General features: G+C 45.2%; 1 non-coding gene and 5 pseudogenes across 1 annotated transcript; 1 reads left to right on the forward strand and 5 right to left on the reverse strand.

Moving 5' to 3' along the window:
* The first annotated feature begins 2,690 nt into the window (after window positions 1-2,690).
* Window positions 2,691-21,954, forward strand: LOC149514835 (uncharacterized; annotated as a pseudogene).
* LOC149514836 (25S ribosomal RNA) lies at window positions 3,002-6,345 on the reverse strand (annotated as a pseudogene).
* On the reverse strand, window positions 6,574-6,737 carry LOC149514837 (5.8S ribosomal RNA; annotated as a pseudogene).
* LOC149514838 (18S ribosomal RNA) lies at window positions 7,028-8,882 on the reverse strand (annotated as a pseudogene).
* LOC149514839 (25S ribosomal RNA) lies at window positions 20,887-24,204 on the reverse strand (annotated as a pseudogene).
* Window positions 24,205-24,432: 228 nt separating this feature from the next.
* Window positions 24,433-24,588, reverse strand: LOC149514840 (5.8S ribosomal RNA). Its single transcript, XR_016328417.1, has one exon. It is a non-coding gene; the product is annotated as a 5.8S ribosomal RNA (ribosomal RNA).
* Window positions 24,589-24,849: the final 261 nt, after the last annotated feature.

Below are 24,849 nucleotides of genomic sequence, written 5' to 3' on the forward strand. Positions count from 1 at the left end.
CTCGACAAACCTCCTAGGAGTTTAGGAAAAAGCTAGGAAGGAAATGGTTAAGGCAAGAGTAGTTTATTTACTTGATGGGGTATGTACACTTACTCTTGGAACACAGTCCTTATGTGTTCTCTACAAAGGCTCTCAAGGCCTAAGTCCTTAATGCTTTATACTCTTGCTTCTCTTATTGTCACTTGATTATGGCTTATGTACAAATCAGGGGGAGACTCGTCTATTTATACTTGAGCCCCCTTGGCATTTATGGTTAGATTGAATCCAAGTGTATGTCCATTAAAGGCCTTCTAGACAGTTATAGGGTGCCCAGGCTCTAATAAGGTTGGCTAAGGCCTTTCTAGAGGTCTACTAGTTTTAGTTTCCCTGTTGTGCCCTTTGGTTTGGAAAAGTTTAGGCACTTCCCTTAAGTGCTCATGCCTAGCTAGTTCCAAAGCATTCTCCATTTGATGCCACTCTACTTGTAACTAGAGCTTTCTAGAGGCTTCTTCATCTAGGTTCTATAATGTCCATCATTGTGCATGTGCCTAATCCTTCTGAAACCTTCAGTGCCCTTACACCTCTCTTGCCTCCAAGCTTCTCTAGCCCTTTCATGCCCACCCATTTGGCCTATCTCTAGGTTGATCTAAAAGTTTCCATGCTTGCAAGCCTAGCCTATCTCCAGGTGGTTCTAGGCCTTTCTATGCCAGAATGCTTGTGCCACATCTTAGGGCTTTCTAAAACTTCCAATGAATAGCCTTCATCCCTATCACTATGCAACTTACCTTGAGTGCACTCCTACACACTGGCCTTGGCTTGACCCACACACTTTGGTAAAGTAAGTGCCTTTACAGCCTCTGTTTCAATCCTTCCTAGTTCATTACCCATATCATCATAAGCAAGTCTCGTCACATAACCCTCTTGGTCTTGAACTTTTGCATGATCTATGACACATGCATCAAGGGTCATTTGATGTTGATGGTGGTTGAGGAATGTGCATGTGTCATGGTTTGCAAGGTAGTCTAGGTCCAAAGGTTCTTTTTGAGTAGAGGAGCAATCCTTATTCTTATGGGATAGGGTCTAATAGCCATGGAGACCAGGCCTTGAGGCTTAATGAGGCCCAAGTCACAAGGAACTAGTATAAAATAATGGTATAGGTAGTGTTCAAGACTCTAGAGGCTTAGGCATAGTGTCCATGTTTGGAAAAATTGAGCCAGGCCTAAGTGTGGTTGCTAATGAGTGCTTATATGAATTTACAAGCCATAAAAATGGCATTGGCATGGTAGAAATATGAAGATGTGCTTGAACCCACCTACTACTTGATTATGGTACAAAAGGTGCATGGCTTGGGTCAGGATACTCTCATGTGGTGTGTGACCTAACGTGTGCTAGTGGTGGTCAAAACATGTATCGAGACCAATGGCTAACATGTCCCAATGGTGGATGAGGCATGTGCATGTGTCACGGTCTGCAAGCTGGTCCAGGCCTAAAGATTTTTTCTAAGTCATGGAGCAGTTCTAGTTCTAGTGGGATAGGTTTTGACAATTAGGGGGATTAAGCCTTGAGGCCTATTGGAGGCACAAGTCATAGGGAACCAACCCAGAACAGTGGTATGGGTAGTGATCAAGACTCTAGAGGCTCAAGCATAGTGTTTATGTTCGGTAAAATTGAGCTTGGCCTTAGTGTGGGCATTGGTGAGTGCTTATATGAATTTATGAGCCATAAAAATGCCATTAGGATAGTAGAAATTTGAAGATGTGCTTGACCCTGCCTACTGCCCGATAGTGGTGCACATGGTGCATAGCCCGAGCATAGGATACCTTTGCATAGTGCACAGCCCAGCATGTTGCAATGGTGTTTGAGGGAACTACCTACACAAAAAGGCAACATTTGCCGTTGATGGTTGAAGCATGCACTAAGACTAAGGGCCAACTTATCTCGATGGTGGTTGAGTTATATGCATGTGTCACAATCTACAAGCTGGTCCTAGCCCAAGGGTTCTCTCCAAGTCAAGGAGTAGTTCGAGTTCTAGCGAGACAAGGTACAACAATCAGGGGGACCAAGCCTTAAGGCCTATAGGAGGCCTAGGTCATGAGGAACTAGCATAAAACGTGGTATGAACAGTGACCAAGACTCCAAAGGCTTATACACAGTGTTCAAATTTGGCAAAATTAAGCCATGCGCAGGTGCAGGCATTGATGAGCGATGCGTAGGCACATAGTCAGAACCAAGTGCGAGTATTGATGACCAAGGTGTGAGTGCATGGTCAGGCCTACGTGAGGGTGCATGGTCATACCTAGGTATGGGCCCACTTGAACACAGTCCTAGGAGGACCATATTTGAGGGCTTCAGAAGGCCTAACACAGTAACACAATCTTTGACAAGCTAGAATTATGCTGAGTACTTGAGTTTTGTAGGTTAACTTAGGTAGATGGGGTCAATCTGCATGGAGTTTGGCTTGAGATTGGAGCCTATATAACCTATACACTGAGCATCATTTAGAGTCAATGGTAATCGAGGGGCAAACAAGTGCTTTGGGTGGGAGGTTCATGGTACGCATGCTACACCAAGTGTCAGCATTTACCAAAGAGGTGTTTAAGGCAACAACCCATAACAAGGGCCCACTTATATCAATGATGGTCAAGGCAAGTGCCAACATCTAGGTTTGGTGTCCAAGGTAACATCTCACACTAAGGGGCTAGCATCTGTAGATGGTGTTGGATGCAATTGCCTACACCAACCAAGGGCCAAATGCTATCGATGGTGCTCAAGGTAACAACCTGCATTAGGGCCAGCATGTGCCAATAGAGTTTGAGGTAAGTTCTTATACCAAAAGTGATCCCATCACTGTAACAAATACCAAGAGCATTTAATTATTATTTACTTGTATGCTTAAAGAAGGGACATCATCACCCGACTAAATCAATTGCAATGGAAAACACCATTCATCCCCAAACCTAGTGAGGTGTGGTGAAAAAAAAAATAAAGTGAGAGGACTTCAGTGGCTATGGTGGGGGGAGGGGTGAATCAAGCAACAAAAAGGTTGAATCTCAATGGATCATGGCAACAAGGCCACTCTGCCACTTACAATACCCTATCATGTATTTAAGTCATCTACAAAGGATTTTTCCCACCACTCGATGGGAATTGAGCTCCAAGGAGGCCCATATGGCTTGTTTGCTACGGGGTGCTACACCTATGACATGTGCTCTTCAAGACATAGGCCTCTACTACTGGTTGATAGTTGAGAGACGGATGCATGTGTCACTTCTAACCTAGATTCTAATGTAGAGGCATTCAATCATAATCAAGTGCAAGGTAGCTTCATACCACTAGCTTTTCAACCAAGTGGGATAAGTAAATGTGCAAATCAATGATTCCTCTCGTATTAGGTTGAATTATTATTTTGATGCTACCATTAGCATGGTAACACTAACCTATCTCATGATGGTGTAAACCTAGGTCACATTCCTTATTGGTGGGTGAACAATCCAACACTTAGTGAATTTTGCTTCACAATGATAAGAAGAGCCAACATTGAAGGATCAAAAAGCAACATCACTATGAACACTTGTCTATCATAAGCCAGTTATCTTTTTAATAACTTTTTTGACACCTCTAGCTTCAAATTCTGAAGGTCTACAAGATTAACAGGCCATGCTTTCATAGTTTATTCCTACTGGAAATCAAAATCAAATGAGCTTTTATCCTTTTGTTCCATATGGGATTTCTATTCTCATTGAGCTCATCTTAGGACACCTGCATTATCTTTTAACAGATGTGCTACCCTAGCCAAACTCCCCACCTGATAATGTCTTTTACCCTAATCGATCGATCAAGGTTGGCTTTAAGCTAAATAGAAGGGGTTTTGCCCTGCCTTTGATTCATGGAATAAGTAAAATAATGTTAAAAGTTGTGGTATTTCAATTTTGACTTAGGGTTCCCACTTATATAACACCTCTCAATTCATTTCCAAAGGTTGGACTAGAGTCAAGCTGAATAGAGTCTTTTTTCCCTGCTGATTCTGCCAAGCCCATTCCTTTGATTGTGGTTTCATTGGATAGTAGATAGGAACAATGGAATTGTGTTAATCCATTCATGTGCTCACTAATTAGATGACAAGGCATTTGGCTACCATAAGAGAGTCATAGTTAGTCCTGTCATTTACCCTCAATTAGTTGAGTTCTTCGCTTTGACATATAGAGCACTGGGCAAAAATCACATTACATGAGTATTCGTAGAGACCATTGTAATACTTTGTTTTAATTAAATAGTTAGATTCCCCTTATCTGTATCAATTCTAAGTCGACTATTCATTACCCAGGGAAAGCCTTCAAGGAAGCCTTTCAAAGTCCATCCTTAATCAGCACACAACGACCCACTGTTGCCATGAGAGCAGCTCAAGTAGTGCATCGACAGCCAATGAGTTTGGGATTAAGACCCCATGCCTGGCCTTTAAAGCGAATCCATTTCTTGAGGTTATGGATCCATTTTGCTGACTTTCTCTTTGGAGAGTGATGTGATTATGAATATGACCGGGCATGGAGAGCACTCAGTCTTCCAGATTTTCAAGGGTTGTTGAGGGTACACCAAACACCATGTGACTTGTGATGCTTTTTTGATTACTGGACCCTACCTCTGGCTGAGCCATTTTTAGGGTGGGCAGGCCATAAATAGAAAAGACAACTCTTCCCAAGGCCCCCTCCAACAACTCTAGACTACCTAATATTACTGTCAGCCTATGTATCCTGGTTCAAAAATTTTAACTTAATTCCCTTTTAAAGCTCACATTGGACACACTAACGGATAGGCTTCCCCCATCTCTTAGGATCGACTAACCCATGTGCAAGTGCAATTCACATGGAACCTTTCCCCTTTTTAACATCTAACGTTCTCATTTGAGTATTTGCTACTACCACTAAGATCTGCACCAAAGCTACTCCATGGGGCTCATGCCCCAGGCTTTGTAGTGACCACCATGCCCTTCTACTCATTGGGGCTTGGCCTTTTCCCTTACCTTGATAGTTGCATATAGGTCATACGTTTAAATGCCATCCATTTTTTAAGCTAGTTAATTCGATAGGTAAGTTGTTACACACTCAGTGGATTTTAACTTTCATGACCCCCATCTTACTATCTTAATCGATCAACACCCTTTATGGGTTCTAGGTTAGCATGCAGTTGGTCACCATAACTTAGCTTCCAGTTCATCCCTTATTGCCAGTTTTGCTTACCAAAAATGGCCCACTTAGAGCTCTCGATTTTATGGCATGGCTCAATGAAGTAGCTATACCATCCTACCTATTTAAAGTTTGAGAGTAGGTTGAAAACATTGCACTGTTGATGCCTCTAATTAGTGGCTTAACCCGATAGAACTTGCTAAGGGCTTCTACTATCTTGAGGCAAACTTCAGAGGGAACTAGCTACTAGATGGTTCGATTAGTGTTTCACCCCTAAACTTAAGTCAGACAAATGATTTGCATGTTAATATCACTGTAGGCCTCCATCAGAGTTTCCTCTAGCTTTACCCTCTTGAGCATAATTCACTATCTTTTCAATCCCAATAGGCATGCTTACACTCAAACCCTTCTTAGAAAATCAAGGTCAGTCAGTGGTACACTCATGAGGGATCTCACCAATTAGCTTCCTTGCACCTTATGGGTTTTCTAGCTTGTTGACTTGCACACATGTCAAACTCCTTAGTTCATGTTTCAAGATAGGTTGGATGGGGAGCCTACTGGCCAATGTCGGGAGCATGTGAGTGCTAAGGCACACTAAGATGACTTGTGTTGCATTCCATAATTACAAAAATGACATCTCCATAGGCATATCAAAAGCCTAGGCTTAGGCCGCCACCATGACCTGCATCAGTCCATGCTTCGAGTTAATCTACAAACTGACTATCACCATTCCATGTCTGACCAAAGTGCATAGCCAACCCCCATTTACTTCCCTTATAACAATTTCAAGCACTATTTGAATCTCTTTTCAAAAACCTTTTCACCTTTCCTTTGTGGTACTTTTTTGCTATCGGTCATTACCTGTATTTAGCATTGGATAGAATTTACTACTCAATTTGGGTTGCATTCCCAAATAACCTGACTCACAGACTGCACCTCATTGTAGGACAGGGTCTAGGCACAATAAGGCTCTTACCTTTTTTGGTGCCCCTTTCTAGGGGACTTAGGCCTGGTCCGCCAGTAAAGATGCCTCTCTAGACTGTAATTCGAATACAGGGGTGCTCGATTCTCAAGCTAGGCTCTTCCTAGTTTGCTTGCCATTACTAGGGAAATCTTGGTAAGTTTCTTTTCCACCACTTATTGATATGCTTAAACTCAATGGGTAATCTTGCCTAACCTAAGGTGGTGATGTAAGCATTGACCGAGCGATGCAAGGGGCCTGATGGGGTCTAGATAGACAATGAGTGCATGTCATAGGAGATGAGGCACATCGAGAGCTTTACCACTAATGGTTGGTGCTATCATTGCCAAAGACTCACTTTTGGGCCAACCATAATCAATGAGATCATGGGAGGCCATCTTTTACCCCTTCACCAAAAGCCCAATGGGCAAGGGGTAGAAGGGCAACAATGCATGGCACCTAGGTAGACGTGCCCTTGGCCTAATGGAATGGGAAGCAATTTGCATTCAAAGATTCAATGATTCATGGGATTTTGTAATTCACACCAAGTATCCCATTTTGCTACATTTTTCATTGATTCATGATAGAAAGAGCCAAGATATCTATTGTAAATAGTCATTTTGGTTTTTCACGATAGAAAAAGTCATGATGTTGCCCTCACACACATCGTAAATGGGATGGTAATGGTACACATGCTTTCTTTCATTAGGGTTCCTTGGTGTGATTCATGTCATGGGTTCATTATTCAGCCACAGGCAATGATACCAATCATGTCACCCACTTAGAAAGTAAAATGAATCAACCGCTACACATGCATGAGGCTAAAAAAGGGTTAGGGCATAAAGGCACCCTCATCCCTTGGTGTTTCATTAATGCATTTGCAGGTCATTCGATAAATAGGTTTCAACAATGATCCTTTTATAGTTTCACCTATGAAAACCTTGTTACAACTTTTCCTTCCTCTAAATGATAAGATTCAATGGACTTATTACAACTTCTCTAGCAACGAAGCATCCACATCACTATGATCCAAACTCTTCACTAGACCATTCAATCGGTAAGAGTAATATGTGGTGTCTACAAAGGCAAGAACATAGTCAACATGAGCTAAAGACTCACGCTTACTAGGAATTTCTCATTGAAGACTAATAATTGCAATGATCTATCCCCATCATGATGAAATTTCAAAGATTACTCGAGCCTATCAGCTAAGGCTATAGACTTGTTTAATACATCAGTGTAATGTATGAGCAGCCCAAAACATCTATGGGTGTCATAGCCCTATTATTCCCTCAAACTTTCTTGGCCTAAATGACCATAGTCCCTCTAAGAAGCTAGCCACAAAGAATCACCTCCACGTAGCTAGTCAGTAGGTCGAGATCTTATTCATTAACAAAATTAAGTAGACAAATCACTTCACCAACTAAGAACGGCCATGCACCACCACCCATAGAATCAATAAAGAGCTCTCAATCTGTCAATCCTTACTATATGTAGACCGGGTTAGTTTTTCTGTGTTGACTGAAATTAAGCTATAGGCTCCACTCCTAATGGTGCCCTTCTATCAATTCTTTTAAGTTTTAGCCTTACGACCATATTCTCCCTAAAACCCAAAGACTTTGATTTCTCATAAGGTACCAATAGAGTCCTAAAAGTAACATCCATTTAGCCCTGGTTGGCTTCATTTATAGTAGAGACTAGGATGGTATCTGATCATGTTTTAGCCCTCAACTTTCATTCTTGATTAATAAAAATATCCTTGGTAAATGCTTTTGTAGTTGTTTGTCTCTTATAAATCTAAGAATTTCACCTTTGACTATAAAATACAAATGTCCCTGATTGTCTCTGTTAATCATTACTCTGATCTCGAAGGCCAATGCAATAGGACTAAAACCTATGATGTTATTTCATGCTAATGCATACAAGCAAGGGCCTATTTTAAGCACTCTAATTTCTTTAATGTAGCAATGTCAGAGGAATGACCCAGCCAGTTAAGGCTAAGGGCACATCCTAGTAGTAGGGACAAGTAAACCGATGCTTATTGTAAGGTAGACCAGATGACTTAACCCTAGCTCTAACTATGAGCTTTTTAACTGTAACAACTTAAATTTGTGCTATTGGAGCTAGAATTACTATGGCTACTGGCACCAAACTTGCCCTCTAATGGATCCTTGCTAAGGGATTTAGATTTTACTAATTCTAATTGCTAGACTCATAAAGCTCAATATTGTTATTTATTGTCACTAACTCCCTGTGTCAAGATTGGGTAATTTTTGCTCCTACTGCCTTTCTTGGATGTGGTAGCTATTTCTCAGGCTCCCTCTCCAGAATCGAACCTTAACTCTCCATCACTCATCACCACCATAATAGACCACAATCCTAGCATCGAAACATCATAGGCAAAAATTTGAATGATGTGTTGCTAGCATAGCACAAAGGCCATGCAATCCATGAAGTTATCATGAATCATTAAAACAACGAGCAAAGCTCGTGTCGACCTTTTATCTAATAAATGCATCCTTTTTAGAAGTTGGGGTTTCTGCATGTATTAGCTCTAGTATTACTATGGTTATCTGAGTAGTAGATACCATTAAATAAACTATAACTAATTTAATAAGTCGTTTACAGTTTCATTATCTCAATTAGTTTATAACACCACATAGGCCTCAATGCACCAACTAAGTAGCGAAGAGAGCCAACATGGTGCACAAACATCTTGCATGTTAAGCAAATAAAATGCATAGCATTAGATGAGCAAGGTCAAGAGCCCACACCCACAAAATGCTCCACATCTAAGAGCATTATCGAACACCAGTGCACCAATGTAGCCATGGCAGTTTGGGTGGCATAATTGGGTCATGAGGCATGATTGAGTTTTGACTTGTAGCCTTTAAGGACATAAGATTGATGAGGGATGGCAAGACATCTAGTTTCCATTAATTCGATATGCGGCATAGGATCCTAATTGTATCTCCAAGGTATGATGACCACATAGGGGTAGATTGAAATGGATGATGGGTCAATAGTTTGATGCATCAAGCTTGGAGCCTGCCAACATGCACAACCATAGCACCACTCCTATGCCTATTACTACAAGGTAGCATCCACACACACTGGTCTATAACCCACCCAATCAATTATTTGATGAGCAAGCAGATGAAACAATGTACGAGGCCATGCCACATCTGGTTGGCATAGGAAAAACACAAGCAACGTCCATAAGACTACCCTTACTATCCAATAGGCAATAATGGCATAATTGGGTCATGAGGAATGGTTGAGGACTAACTCGTAGCCCCTAAGGACATAAGATTGATGAGGGATGACAAGATATTCGATTTCCATTGATTTTGACATGTGGCATAGGATCCTAATTACACCCCCAAGGTATGATGACCACATAGGGGTAGATTGAAATGGATGATAGGTGAACAGTTTGATGCATCAAGCTCAGAGCTTACTAACATGCACAATCATAGCACCACTCTTATGCCTATTACTACAAGTGGTAGCATCTACGCACGCTAGTTTATAACCCACCCAATCAATTATTTGATGAGTGAGTAGATGAAACAACGTACAAGGCCATGCCATAATTGCTTGGCATGGGAGAAACACAAGCAATGTCCATGGGACTACCTCTGCCATCTAATAGGCAACAATGGCATACACCCCCAATACTTAGTCTGACCAGGATTGTACATACAAACTCTATTGTCACCATCCAAAGAAGACATTGGCTGATTCAAAAATTTGTTCCTAGGGCCTTGGCCAGCATCAGTTGCAGGCACGAGCTCTATTAGGCCTAGGCATTTTTATGGTCGATGAAGAAAGACCATGATATTGCCAAATACTCGATAGACTAGGCTAGACCAAGCCTGCAACTGTAGCTTCTACTTGCACTAACCCAAAGTGCCATTACCTAATTCAAGGCTTGGTTTGGGGTTTGGGGTAGCATCAACTGTAAGCATGGGCTTGAGCTTGGCATAGCTAAGCCCTTTTTACGTATTCATGCCAACCAATCAAGGCCATGGGTGCCTATGAGTCACCAAAGCAACCAGTCATCAAACAACATGGTAGAAAGGCATGCATGGCCTAGATTTTGCTCTAAGGATGTTACCATGAATGTACATAATGACAGGCTCATCATGAACACTTAAAGAACATGAGAGATTTTATAGATGTACTGGTAGTAAACATTAAGGGGTTTAAAATGGGGGCACTTTTTTCAAACAGGCATAACCTGCACCAAGGGTCTGTTTGTGCCGATGGTGGTCAAGGTATGTGCCCTCACCAAGGCCTAGCATGTGCTAATGATGTTTGAGGCAAGTGATAGTAGTAAGGGCCAATATGTGCTGATGGTGTTCGAGGCAACTGCCTATACTAAGGGCCATCTTCTACCGATGCTAATTAAGGCATGTGCTCGCATTAGGTCCAAATTGTGCCAATGCTAATCGAGGCATATGCTTGCACCAAGGGTTGACATGTGCTCACACCAAGGGCTAGCATGTGCCAATGGTGGTCGAGGCAAGTGCCCATACCAAAGGCCAGTTTGTGACGATGGTGGTTAATGCAAGTGCTCATACCAAATACAGCTTGTGTCGATGATAGTCAAGGCATATGCCCACACCATGTGCCAACATGTGCCGTTGATGGTCAAGGCCTTGGCTAAAGTTTAATTCTAGGCCACAGTACACATGCTAACTCGAGCATGTGTTTTTACCTAAGGCACAATCTTTGAAGCATCATCAGAGAACCTGATCGATGGCATTAAGGGTTATGACGATTGAGGGTGGAAGGCCAGGGGTGTGTGCACATGATATGTGATGGGTACTAGTCCTTGGCCCTTATATTGCTCCCCTATCCCTCAAGGAACCTTAACAACTCATACCTCCTTAAATAGCATAAGAGCTTTTACAAGTTCATAGGCAGTAGCCATTCAAGTGTCTAAAATGGGGATGCATTTTCCAAATGGCCACAAAATCTACTACATTTCAATTTTTCAGCTAACTTTTTTGTGAATGCCAACAAAAATACAAGCATCATGTACAGAATTTAGGGCCAAAACTCCTTTTAAAAAAATTTTAAAAAATCTTAAACTGTAAAAAATTCCAAACATCATGAAAAATAGAAAACAAATCATCTTACCATGAAACTTAACATGAAAGCTTAGGCAACCATTAAATGAATTTACAAGCCATAAAAATGGCATTGGCATGGCAAAAATACAAAAATGTGCTTGAACCCACTTACTGCTCAATTATAGTGTACATGGTGTATGGCCTAAGCCTAGGATACTCGCATGTAATGCATGTCCCAGCATGTGCTAATGGTGTTTGAGGGACTACTTGCACAAAGGCCAACTTATGCCAATGCTGATTGAAATATGTGCCAAGACAAAAGGCTAATAAGTCTCGATAATGGTCGAGGCATATGCATGCACTGAGGGTCATTTTATGTTAATGGTGATTAAAGCATGTGCATCCCTTCCAGAAGTCAGGGTTTGTTGCACGTATTAGCTCTAGAATTACTACGGTTATCCGAGTAATAGATACCATCAAACAAACTATAACTGATTTAATGAGCCATTCGCAGTTTCACAGTCTGAATTAGTTCATACTTACACATGCATGGCTTAATCTTTGAGACAAGCATATGACTACTGGCAGGATCAACCAGGTAGCATTCCTTCGGGACGTTGGCACCGCGTAGGCTCGACGCACCGACCGAGCGGCAGAGAGAGCCCGACGCGGAGCGCAAGCGTCGTGCGTGTCGAGCACATGAAATGCATAGCATCGGACGAACGGGGGCCGAGAGCCCGTGCCCGCTAAACGTTCCGCATTCGAGAGCACGATCGAACGCCGATGCACCAATGCGGCCACAGAGGATTGGGTGGCACGCTTGGGACACCGGCCACGATTGACGTCCGACCCGTGGCCCCTCGGCACACGAGACGGATGAGGGATGGCGAGACATCCGGTTTCCATCGATTCAGGTATGCAGCACAGGATCCCGATCGCGCCCCCGGGGTACGACGACCGCACGAGGGAAGATTGAAGAGGATGACGGGTCGACAGTTCGATGCATCGAGCACGGAGCCTGCCAACACGCACAACCATAGCACCACTCATATGCCCATTGCGTACAAGTGGCAGCATCCACGCGCGTCGGTCCATAACCCACCCGATCGATTACTCGACGAGCGAGCGGAGGAAACGACGTGCGAGGCCACGCCACAACCGCTTGGCACGAGAATAACACGAGCAAGGGCCACGAGACTGCCCCTGCCATCCGATAGGCAACAAAGGTGCGATACCACCAATGCTTGGCCTGGCCGAGACCGCACGAGCGAACTCCGCTGACACCACCCCAGGGGGACGTTGCCCGATTCAGGGACTTGTTCCGGGGGTCTCGGGCAGCATCGGCTGCGTGCACGGCCTCGTCGAGGCCAAGGCATTTTTGTGGCCGACGAGAAGGGACCGCGAGACCGTCAAATACCGAGAGACTTGGCCGGGCCAAGCCCGCAACAGCAGCTTCTGCTCGCACCACCCCAGGGAGCCGTTGCCCGATTCAGGGACTTGGTTTGGGGTCTAGGGCAGCATCCGCCGCGTGCACGGGTTGGAGCTCAGCTCTCTTTTTTCACATGCAAGCCAACCGATCGAGGCCATGGGCGCCTGCCAGTCACCGGAGCAACCAGTCGCCGGACAAAAATCGCCAGAAGGCATGCACGCCCTGTATTTCGCTCAAGGGACGTTGGCCGAGGTGCACGCAATGGGAGGCCCATCGCGCACACCTACTCCCCCCGTGGGGGGGAGAGGGGGTGCCGGACCACCACCCCCTAAAGAGCATTAGAGATTTTACAGATATGCTACTAGTAGACGTTAAAATGTCTGAAACGGGGACACTTTTTTCAAACAAGCAAATCCCACACCGAGGGTGCGCAGGTGCCGATGGTGGTCGAGGCATGTGCCCGCAATAAGGGCCAACGCGAGCCGATGGTGGTCGAGGCAACCGCCCGTACCAGCTCGAGGCATGTGCCCACACCAAGGCCAGGCATGTGTCGATGGTGTTCGACGTAGGGGCCATCTTCTGCTGATGGTGGTCGAGGTAAGAGCCCGCACCAAGGGCCAGCGTGTGCCGATGGTGCTCGAGGCAACCGCCTGCACCAGGGCCCAGCGTGTGCCGATGGTGCTCGAGGTAACCGACCGCACCAGGGCCCAGCGTGTACCGATGGTGCTCGAGGAAAGAGCCCGCACCAAGGGTCAGCTTGTGCCGATGGTGTTCGAGGCAACCGCCCGCACCAGGGCCCAGCGTGTGCCGATGGTGGTCGAGGCAACCGCCCGTACCAGGGCCCAGCGTGTGCCGATGGTGGTCGGGGCAAACGCCCACACCAAGGCCCAGCGTGTGCCGATGGTACTGGGGGCAAGCGCCAGCACCAAGGCCCAGCGTGTGTCGATGGTGGTCGAGGCAACCGGCCGCACCAGGGCCCAGCGTGTGCCGATGGTGTTCGAGGCAACCGCTCACACCAGGGCCCAGCGTGTGCTGATGGTGGTCGAGCCAAGAGCCCATACCAAGGGTCGGCTTGTGCCGATGGTGTTCGGGGCAACCGCCCGCACCAGGGCCCTGCGTGTGCCGATGGTGCTCGAGGCAACCGCCCGTACCAGGGCCCATCGTGTGCCGATGGTGCTGGGGGCAAGCGCCCGCACCAACGCCCAGTGTGTGCCGATGGTGCTGGGGGCAAGCGGCAGCACCAGGGCCCAGCGTGTGCCGATGGTGGTCGAGGCAAGCGCCCGCAGCAGGGCCCAGCGTGTGCCGATGGTGCTCGAGGCAACTGACCGTACCAGGGCCCAGCGTGTGCCGATGGTGCTCGAGGCAACCTGTCGCACCAGGGCCCAGCGTGTGCCGATGGTGGTCGAGGCGAGCGCCCGCACCAGAGCCCAGCGTGTGCCGATGGTGCTCGAGGCAACCGTCCGCACCAAGGCCCAGCGTGTGCCAATGGTGCTCGAGGCAACCGACCGCACCAGGGCCCAGCGTGTGCCGATGGTGCTCGAGGCAACCGCCCGCACCAGGGCCGAGCGTGTGCCGATGGTGCTCGAGGCAACCTGTCGCACCAGGGCCCAGCGTGTGCCGATGGTGATCGAGGCAACCGCCTGTACCAGGGCCCAGGGTGTGCCGATGGTGGTCGAGGCAACCGCCCGCACCAGGGCCCAGCGTGTGCCGATGGTGCTTGAGGTAACCGCCCGCACCAGAGCCCAGCGTGTGCCGATGGTGCTCGAGGCAACCGACCGCACCAGGGCCCAGCGTGTGCCGATGGTGGTCGAGGCAAGCGCCCTCACCAGGGTCGAGCGTGTGCCGATGGTGGTCGAGGCAAGTGCCCGCACCAGGGCCCAGCGTGTGCCGATGGTGCTGGGGGCAATCGCTCGCACCAGGGCGCAGCGTGTGCCGATGGTGATCGAGGCAACCGCCCGCACTAGGGCCCAGCGTGTGCCGATGGTGGTCAAGGCAACCGCCCGCCCCAGGGCCCAGCGTGTGCCGATAATGGTCGAGGCAAGCGCCCACACCAGGGCCCAGCTTGTGCCGATGGTGATCGAGGCAACTGCCCGCTCCAGGGCCCAGTGTATGACGTTGGGTATCGGGGCAACCGGCCGCACCAGGGCCCAGGGTCTATCGATGGTGCTCGAGGCAACCACTCGCACCAAGGCTCAGCATGTGCCGATGGTGATCGAGGCAACAACCCACACCAGGGCCCAGCTTGTGTCGATGGCGGTCGAGGCAAGTGCCCGTACCAAAGGGCAGCCTATGCCGATGATGGTCGATGCATGTGCCATCACCATGCGTCATCATGTGCCATTGATGGTCGAGGCCTTGGCCGAAGTTCGATTTTGAGCCACGGTGCACATGCTTGGCTCCAGCATGTGCTGGTGCCACATTTTTTTCACTCGGGACAGCATCGTCGGAGCATCGTCGGAGCATCGTCGGAGTACCGTCGGAGAACCTGACCGGCGGCATTGGGGTTCCGACGATTGGGAGGGGGGCCGGGGGGGTGTCTAGGCCCAAGGGTTCTCTTCGAGTCAAGGAACAGTTGTAGTTCTAGTGGTACTAGGTCTAACAACTAGAGGGACTAGGCCTTGAGGCCTGTTAGAGGCCCAGGTCATGGGGAACTAGCATAGAATTGTGGTATGGGTAGTGATCAAGACTCTAAAGGCTCAGGGATAGTGTTTAGGTCTAGCAAAATTGAGCCAGGCCTAGGTGTAGGTGTTGGTCCTTTTAACCCATATTGTTGACACATTTGATGCTTTTTTTGAGTTATCTATGGCACCCTCTCTTGTGAGAAATTTGGTTGTACTGTGGAACTCATACTGTGGCACTCTGTTGCCATTGGTTTCCCTTTATCATCTTTTTGAGAGGTCCCAATCCCTTAGTAGTCTCGACTAGCACCTAGTTGCTCCTTGTTGGGCCCTTTCTAGGGTTGTTTACCATTGCCACTTTGCCTTTGGACAACCTCTCTTCCCGTTTGATGGTTGAAAGCTTGAGGCACTCCCTAACCCAATGTGGATTGGCATAAAAATAGCAACTCATGGGCCTTATGCCTTTGTCGATAGTTTGTCAATCTTGCTAAATCTAGGCTTCCTCATAGCCTTTTCCTCTCTTAAAGAATTACAATCGGTGTCTCCCTCACTCTCCCTTTTTTTTTGGCTTTGGAAACTTGGTGCACTCAACCTGAGTTAATGATTCTATAGCAACTCTAGCCTGACTTAACTCTTGAATGGCTTTTCATTATAGCTTGACCTTGACCCATGGATTAGTCTATTAATAAAATGCTTAGGCACCTTTACTTTCGGTCATAAGCTTGCATTAGCAACCATAGTAGCTCGTAATGTAGCATGGTCAACCTTGAGCCTAGCTAGCTCTTCTCACAAGGTTGTCACCATGGACTCTAATGCCTCATTACATTGCATGAACTTCTCTAGTGCCTTATTCATCAACATCTCTGAACCAATCTATTATTTGTAAAATAGCCTCCCACACTTTGCTAATCAAGTGCTTGTTGGAACATATCTTTCTAAAGTTTTCCCCTACTTGTCTGTAGGTGGGCACTCTTCAAGCACCTTTCTTTAGCCTCTTATCTGGTTTTCCCTAAACATGCTATAGCCCAAAACATGCTTGCACAACTTACCACAGTGCTTACACACCACACTAGGATGCCCGCATACAAGTCCCCCAACTTGCACCAATGCTAACTTTGGCTCTTCACACTAACTTTAGCTGTTACGACAACTCTGGGTCCTCATGTCATGAGTAGGGATCTGTTGCACACTTTGAACCAAGGCTCTAGTCACCATCTTTAGTTTGATCCAGGCTTTGATACCCCCTGGTATTTAGTTCTGCTACCTACTTCTAGCTCCTCCAAATTAGACTTTGATACAACTTGTCATAGGCTGAGACTCAAGCTCCAAGACCGCATAGCTCCATAATAGGGGAATAAACTTTTCTACATCTCAGATCAGTCTAACATAAGAAACAATACACGATCACTCTAGACTATGGGGTTGGTTGCCTAGTACATTACAAAACAAAAAGGCATAATAAGTGTTTGAAAAAAGGCTAAAAGAACAACAGAAAGTTTAAGGCAAGAGTATAGATGTTATTACTCAATGGTTCTAATGTGTACGTAATAAAGATGGGGGACTCTCTCTTTATAGCTAAGTCCCCCTTATAATCAGAGCCTAAAATACATTCTTAAACTCTAGAGATTACAATCCTTAATTTTGAAGGATTTGGTGCTATTGCACAATCTTTGACTTGCTAAAATCATGCTAAGCACCAGGCCTTTTAGAAGCCCCTAAATATAATCCTTCTAGGACTGTGTTCATGCTGCCAAGACTTGGGCCTGACCATGCACCCTCACCTCGATCATTAGTACTTCTGCTTGGGTTTAACTAGGTGCCCACCCATTGTTCACTAGTGCCCGTCCCTGGGCTTAGCTTAATCCTGTCTAACCTTATCCCCTTTTCTAAGCCTCTAAAGTCTCAATCAGTACTCGTCCCATTGTTCTAGGCTAGTTCCATGTGACTTGAACCTTTAACACACCTTATGGCCTGGTCTTGTAAGCTATCAGACTCTATCCCATTAGAACTTGTACTGCTACTCAACTTGGAAAAAACCCCTAGGTCTAGACTAGCTTACAGACCATGACATATGCACTAAGGGTAATTGGGTGATGATGGTGGTCGAGGCATGCACATGTGTCATGATCTACAAGCTGGCCCAAGCCCATGGGTTCTTTTTAAGTCAATGAGTAATTCCAGTTTTGGCGAGATAGGGTCTAACAACTAAGGGGACCAAGCCTTGAGGTGTACTAGAGGCCTAGGTCATGGGGAACTAGCCTAGAATGGTGGTATGAGTAGTGATCAAGACTCCAAAGGCTCATGCATGGTTTTCAAGTTTGGCAAAATTGAGCTAGGACCAAGTGCGAGTGTTGGTAAGCACTTATATTAATTTAGAAGCTATAAAAATGGCATTGGCTTAGCAAAAATGTACAAATTGCTTGAACCCACCTACCACTCAATTGTGGTTCCCATGGTTCATGGCTCGAGCCTAAGATAGCATGACCTAGCATGTGCTGATGGTGTTCAAAGGAACTACCACACAAAGGGCCAGCATGTACTGATGATGGTTAAAGCATGTGCTAAAACCAAGGCCTAACATGTCTCGATGGTGGTCAAGGCATGTGCATGTGTAATGGTCTGCAAACTAGTCTAAGCCTAAGGGTTCTCTTTAAGTTGAGGGACAATTCTAGTTCCAGCAAGATAGGGTTGAGCAGCCACAAGGACTTGCTCTTGAGGCCTATTAGAGGCCCAGGTCATGGGGAACTAGCCTAGAATAATGGTATGGGTAATAATCAAGACTCTAGAGGCTAGGACATGGTGTTCATGTTTGGTAAAATTGAGACAATCCCAAGCACAGGCATTGGAGAGCGCTTATATGATTTTACAAGCCAAAAAAATGGCATTGCCTTTACAGAAATAAGATGTGCCTAAATCCACCTACTGCTTGATCGTGGTGCACATGGTGCATGGCCCAGGCCCATGATACATACGCATGGTGCATGGCCTAGCATGTGCCGATGGTGGTTGAAGCATGTGCTAAGACCAAAGGCTAACATATCCCAATGATGGTCGAGGCATGTGCATATGTCTAGTCTGCAAGATAGTCAAGTGTAAGGGTTTTTTTCAAGGCAAGGTGCAGTTATAGTTCTAGTAGGATAGGGTCTAACAACTAGGGGGACTGAGCCTTGAGGCCTATTAGAGGCCTAGGTCATAGGGAACTAGCCTAGAATAGTGGCATTGGTAGTAATCAAGACTCTGAGGCTTAAGCACAGTGTTTATGTTCAGCAGAATTGAGCTTGGCCTATGTGCAGACACTAGTGAGCACTTATATGAATTTGCAAGCCATTAAAATGGCATTGGCATGGCCGAAATATAAAGATGTGCCTGAATCCACCTATTACCTGGTTGTGGTGTGCATGGTGCATGGCCGATGCTAGGATAACCGTACATGATGCATGGCCCAACATGTGCCAATGGTGTTTGAGGGAACTACCCATATAAAAGGCCAATGGTTGAAGCATGTGCTAAGACCAAAGGCTAACATGTCCCAATGAGGGTTGAGGCATGTGCATATGTCTAGTCTGCAAGATAGTCAGGTGTAGGGGTTTTTTTCAAGACAAGGTGTAGTTATAGTTCTAGTAGGATAGGGTCTAACAACTAGGGGCACTAAGCCTTGAGGCCTATTGGAGGCCTAGGTCATAGGGAACTAGCCTAGAATAGTGGTATTGGTAGTAATCAAGACTCTGAGGCTTAAGCACAGTGTTTATGTTCAGCAGAATTGAGCCAGGCCTATGTGCAGGCACTAGTGAGCACTTATATGAATTTGCAAGCCATCAAAATGGCATTGGCATGGTCGAAATATAAAGATGTGCTTGAATCCACCTATTACCTGGTTATGGTGTGCATGGTGCATGGCCGATGCTAGGATACCCACACATGATGCATGGCCCAACATGTGCTAATGGTATTTGAGGGAACTACCCATACAAAAGGCCAATGGTTGAAGCATGTGCTAAGACCAAGAGCTAACATGTCCCAATGGGGGTCGAGGCATGTGCATATGTCTAGTCTACAAGATAGTCAGGTTTAGGGGTTCTTTTCAAGACAAGGTACAATTATAGTTCTAGTAGGATAGGGTCTAACAACTAAGGGGACTAAGCCTTGAGGCCTATTGGAGGCCTAGGTCATAGGGAACTAGCCTAGAATAGTGGTATTGGTAGTAATCAAGACTCTGAGGCTTAAGCATAGTGTTTATGTTTAGTAAAATTGAGCCAAGCCTATGTGCAAGCACTAGTGAGCACTTATATAAATTTGCAAGCCATTAAAATGGCATTGGCATGGTCGAAATATAAATATGTGCTTGAATCCACCTATTACCTAGTTATGGTGTGCATGGTGCATGGCCGATGCTAGGATACCCACACATGATGCATGGCCCAACATGTGCCAATGGTATTTGAGGGAATTACCCACACAAAAGGCCAACATGTGTTGATAGTGGTCAAAGCATGTGTTGAGTCCAAAGGCTAACATGTCTCGATGGTGGTCAAAGCATGTGCATGTGTCACAGTCTACAAGCTAGTACTAGTCTAGGGGTTCTTTCTAAATCGAGGAGCAATTCTAGCTCTAGTGAGACAAGGTCTAATAGCCAGGGGGACCAGGACTTAAAGCTTACTAGAGGGCTAGATCATGAGGAACTAGCCTAGACTAGTGGTATCGATAGTCATCAAGACTCTAGAAGCTCAGGCATGGTGTCTAGGTTTAGTAGGATTGAGCCAGGCCTAGGTGCATGCATTGGTGAATGATGCACTAACACATAGTCAGAACCAAGTGCAAGCACTAATGATCGAGGTGTGAGAACATGGCCAAACCTAGGTGTGAGCATGCTTGAATATAGTCATAGGAGGAGCAGTATATATGGGTTTCTAGAAGGCCCAATACTATAACACAATCTTTGATGAGCTAGAATTATGCTAAGCACTTGAATTTTGTATGCTGACTCAGGCAAATGGAGTCAATTCCCTGTCTAAGGCCGCATAGAGTTTGGCTTAAAACTAGAGCTTATGACATATGCATCGAGCATCATTTAGTGCCAATAGCAATCGAGAGGCAAAGAAGTGTCTTGGATGGGGGGGTTATGGTACACATGCCACGTCAAGTGCCAACATCTACCAAAAAGGTGTTCAAGGTAACAACCTACACCAAGGGCCCACTTACATAGATGGTGGTAGAGGTAAGTACCTGTGCCAAGTGCTAGCATCTTGTAATGGTGTCCTAGGCAACATCCCATACCAAAGGGCCAACATCTACTGATGGTGCCTGAGGTAACAATTGTCTTGCATCTATCGATGGTGTTGGATGCGATAGCCCACACCAACCAAAGGCTGGATGCTATTGATGGTGTTCAAGGTAAGAACTTACACTAAGGGACAATGTGTGCTGATAGAGTTTGAGGCAAGTGCCCTCACTAAGGGCCAGCCCAGCCCTATAACAAATACCAAGGGCATTTGATCCTCATTTACTTGGAAGCACGAAGAAAGGATTTCATCACCTGACTAAATCAGTTGCAATGGAAAACATTATTCATCTGCAACCCAGAGGGATGTAGTGTAAAAAAATGAAGTGAGAGGACTTTGATGAGTGTGTGGGGGGAGGGATGAATCGAAGCGACAAAGGATTGAATCTCAATGGATTATAGCAGCAAGGTTACTCTGTCACTTACAATACCCCATTGCATATTTAAGTCATCTGCAAGGATTCTACTCGTGGCTCAGTAGGAATTGAGCTCCAATGAGGCTTACATAGCTTGTCCGCAGCAGGGGCTGCACCTATGACACATGCCCTTGGGGGCCATACATCCATGCTGTAGGTCGGCAATTGGATGATGGGCACATGCATCACTTCTAGCCTAGATTTTGACTTAGAGGCATTCAATCATAATCCAGCGCATGACAGCTTCTTACCCCTAGCTTTTTAACTAAGCACGATGACCAATTATGCGAATCAACAGTTCTTCTCATTCTAGGTTGAATTACTATTGCAACATTGCTATCAATAAGGTAAAACTAATGTATCTCACAATAGTCTAAACATAGCTCACATTTCATATTGGTGGGTGAACAATCCAACACTTAAAGAATTCTGCTTCACAATGATGGCAAGAGCTAACATCGAAAGATCAAAAAGCAATGTCGCTAATGCATACTTCGTTGCCACAAGCTAATTATCCCTATGGTAACTTTTCTAATGCCACTAGCTTCAATTTTTGAAAGTCTAAAAGATCGATAGGCCATGTTTTCATGGTTCATATTTGTATTGGAAATTAGAATGAAATTAGCCTTTTCCCTTTTATTCCACATGAGATTCTTGTTCTCGTTGAGATTATCATAGAACACCTGTGTTATCATTTAATAGATGTGCTACCCCAGCAAACTCCCCACATGACAATGTCTTCTGCCTAGATTGACCGACCGAGGCTAGCCTTATGTCCAAAAAAAGGGTTGTGCCCCACCTCGATCCATGAAATAAGTAAAATAACATTAATAGAAATGGTATTTCAATTTCATCAGAGGGCTCCCACTTATCCTACACCTCTCAAGTTATTTCACAAAGTTAGACTAGAGTCAAGCTCAATTAGGTCTTCTTTCCTGTTGGTTATGCTAAGCCTATTCCCTTGGTTATGGTTTTGTTGGATAGTCAACAGGGACAATGGGAATCTTGTTAATCCACTCATGTATGTCACTAATTAGATGTAGAGGCATTTGGCTACCTCAAAAGAGTTATATTACACCCACTATTTACCTATGATTGGTTGAAATTCTTCACTTTGACATTTAGAGCACTGGGCAAAAATCACATTGAGTGAGCATCCCTAGGGACCATCACAATGCTTTGTTTTAATTAAATAGTCAAATTCCCCTAGTCTATACCAGTTTTGAGTTGACTATTCATCACATGGGGAAGGCCCCCAAGGGAGCCATTCCTAGTCCATCCCTCAGCCTACATGGATCGAATTGCTCTTACTGTGAGGGCAACTTGAGTAGTGCATTGGTAGCCAAAAGGTTCAAGACTATGACCTTTATGCCCAACCCTCAAAGCCAATCATTTTTCCAAGGTTAGCGATCCATTTTGCTGACTTCCCTTACCTACATTGTTTCATCGACTAGAGCTTGTTCAATTTGGAAACCCATGCAATTATGAGTACAACTGGGCATGAATAGCACTCACTCTTCCATATTTTCAAGGGCTGCTAGGGCAAACAGGACATAATGTGACATGTGTTACTCTTTTAGCCAATGGAACCTACCTCCAATTGAGTTGTTTCTAGGGTGGGCAGGTCATTAAATAGAAAAGATAACTCTTCTTGAAGCCCCCATCGATGTTTTTGGAATCCCTAATGCTGCTGTTAGCCATTGTGTCCTAGTCTAGGAATTTTAACTCAATTTCCTTTCAAAGCTTATGTTGGACCCATCTTTAAGGATCGATTAACCTATGTGCAAGTGTTGTTCACATGAAACCTTTCTCTTCTTTGGCCTTCAAAGTTCTCATTTGAATATTTGCTACTACCACCAAGATCTGCACTGACAGTCTCTTTGCACAAGCTTGCGTACTGAGTTTTGCAACAACCATCATACCCTCCTACTCATTAGAGCTTCACCCTTGCCTCGATGATCTAGTATAGGTCACATGCTTAAGTGCCATTTATATTCGAGGCTAGTTGATTTGATAAGTGGGTTGTTACACACTCTTTAGAGGATTTTGACTTCTATGATCACTGTCTTACTGTCTTAATCGACCAACACCTTTGAGGGTTCTAGGGTAGCACATAATTAGCCACTGTAACCCAACTTTTAGTTCATCCTATGTCGCCAGGTCTACTTACCAAAAATGGCCCACTTGGAGGTCTCAATTCCATGAAGCATCTCAATGAAGTAGCTACATCATCCTACTTATTTATGTTTGAGAATAGGTTGAGGGCAGTGTGCCCCAATGCCTCTAACCATGGCTTTACCTAATAGAACTCGCTAAAGGCTCCATCTATCCTAAAGGAAACTTTAGAGGGAACTAGCTACTAGATGGTTCAATTAGTCTTTCACCCCTATACCCAAGTTAGATGAATGATTTACACATCAATATCATTATGGGCTTCCACTAGAGTTTCCCATATCTTAGCCCCACTCAAGCATAGCTCACCTCAACAGGTAAGATCACACTCGAACTTTTCTCAAAAGCTTAAGGTCGGTCGGTGGTACACCTATGAGGGATCTTGCCAACCAACTTCCTTGCACCTAATAGGTTATCTAGCATGTTAACTTGCACACGTCACACTTTTTGGGCTACGTTTTAAAACAAGCTAGATAGGGAGCTTGTAGGCTGATGCTAGGAGCACACGAGTGTCAAGGCATGTTGAAATGATATGTGTTGCATTCCATGATCATAGTGACAATGTCTCCATGGGCATATCGAGAGCCCATGGTTAGGTAGCCACTACAACACATGTTAGTCCATGCCCTAAGCCAATCAATAGACTGGCTCTCACCATTCCACATCTAATTGGGTTGCATCATCGTCCCCCATCCATTTTCCTTTCAATAATTTCAAGCACTCTTTGATTCTTTTTTCAAAATCCTTTTCATCTTTCCCTCGTAATACTTCTTCACTATTGGTCTCTCACTCGTATTCAGCCTTGGATGAAATTTACAACCTGACTCATAGATAGAGTCTCATGGTACGATAGGATCCAAGCATAATAGGACTCTCACCCTCTCTAACACCCTTTTTCTATGGGACTTAGGCCTAATCCATCACTGAAGATATTTCACCAAACTACAATTTGGACTCCAAAGGTTCTCGATTCTCAAGCTGGGCTTCTTTTGGTTGGCTCATTATTACTAGGAGAATCTTGGTAAGTTTCTTTTCCTTTGCTTATTCATATGCTTAAACTCAATAGGTAATCCTACCTGACCTAGGGTCATGATGTGAGCATCGACTGAGTGATATGGAAGGTCCAATGGGTTCAGTTGGATAAGTGCATGTCACCGGAGATGATTCACACTAGGAGCTTTAGCACTGATAATCACAGGGCTTTGATTGCCAGGGACTTATTTTTGGGCTAACCATAATAGATGAGATCATTGGAGGCCATCTTTTACCCTCTTACTAAGAGCTCGATGGATAAGACGTTAGAAAGGGTGATGATGCATGATAGCTAGGCAGGCATGCCTTTGGCATAATGGCTAAAGGTGCAACTTGCATTCAAAGAATTAAAGGTTCATAGGATTTTGCAATTCATGCCAAGTATCGCATTTCGTTGCATTCTTCATCGATGTGAGAGATAAGATATCCATTGTCAAGACTCATTTTGGTTTTTCATGACAAAAAGAGTCATGGTGCCACCTGTGCATGCATTACAAATGGGATGGTGATAGCACACAAACTCTTTTTCATTCTGGTTTCTTGGTGGGATTTATGTTGGGGGTTTGTTATTTAGCCCTGGGTGATGATACCAATTGTTTCACTTACTCGGGAGCCAGAATGAAGTGACTGTCATGCATGTCTAAGGCCAGAAGAGGCATGAGGCTTAGGGCACAGAAGCATCTTTACCCTCTCGGTGTTTTGT

Source organism: Durio zibethinus, chromosome 15 (genome assembly GCF_047325235.1).
Source record: "Durio zibethinus cultivar Kanyao isolate XHJ-2024 chromosome 15, ASM4732523v1, whole genome shotgun sequence".
In the NCBI taxonomy this organism is placed as follows: domain Eukaryota; kingdom Viridiplantae; phylum Streptophyta; class Magnoliopsida; order Malvales; family Malvaceae; genus Durio; species Durio zibethinus.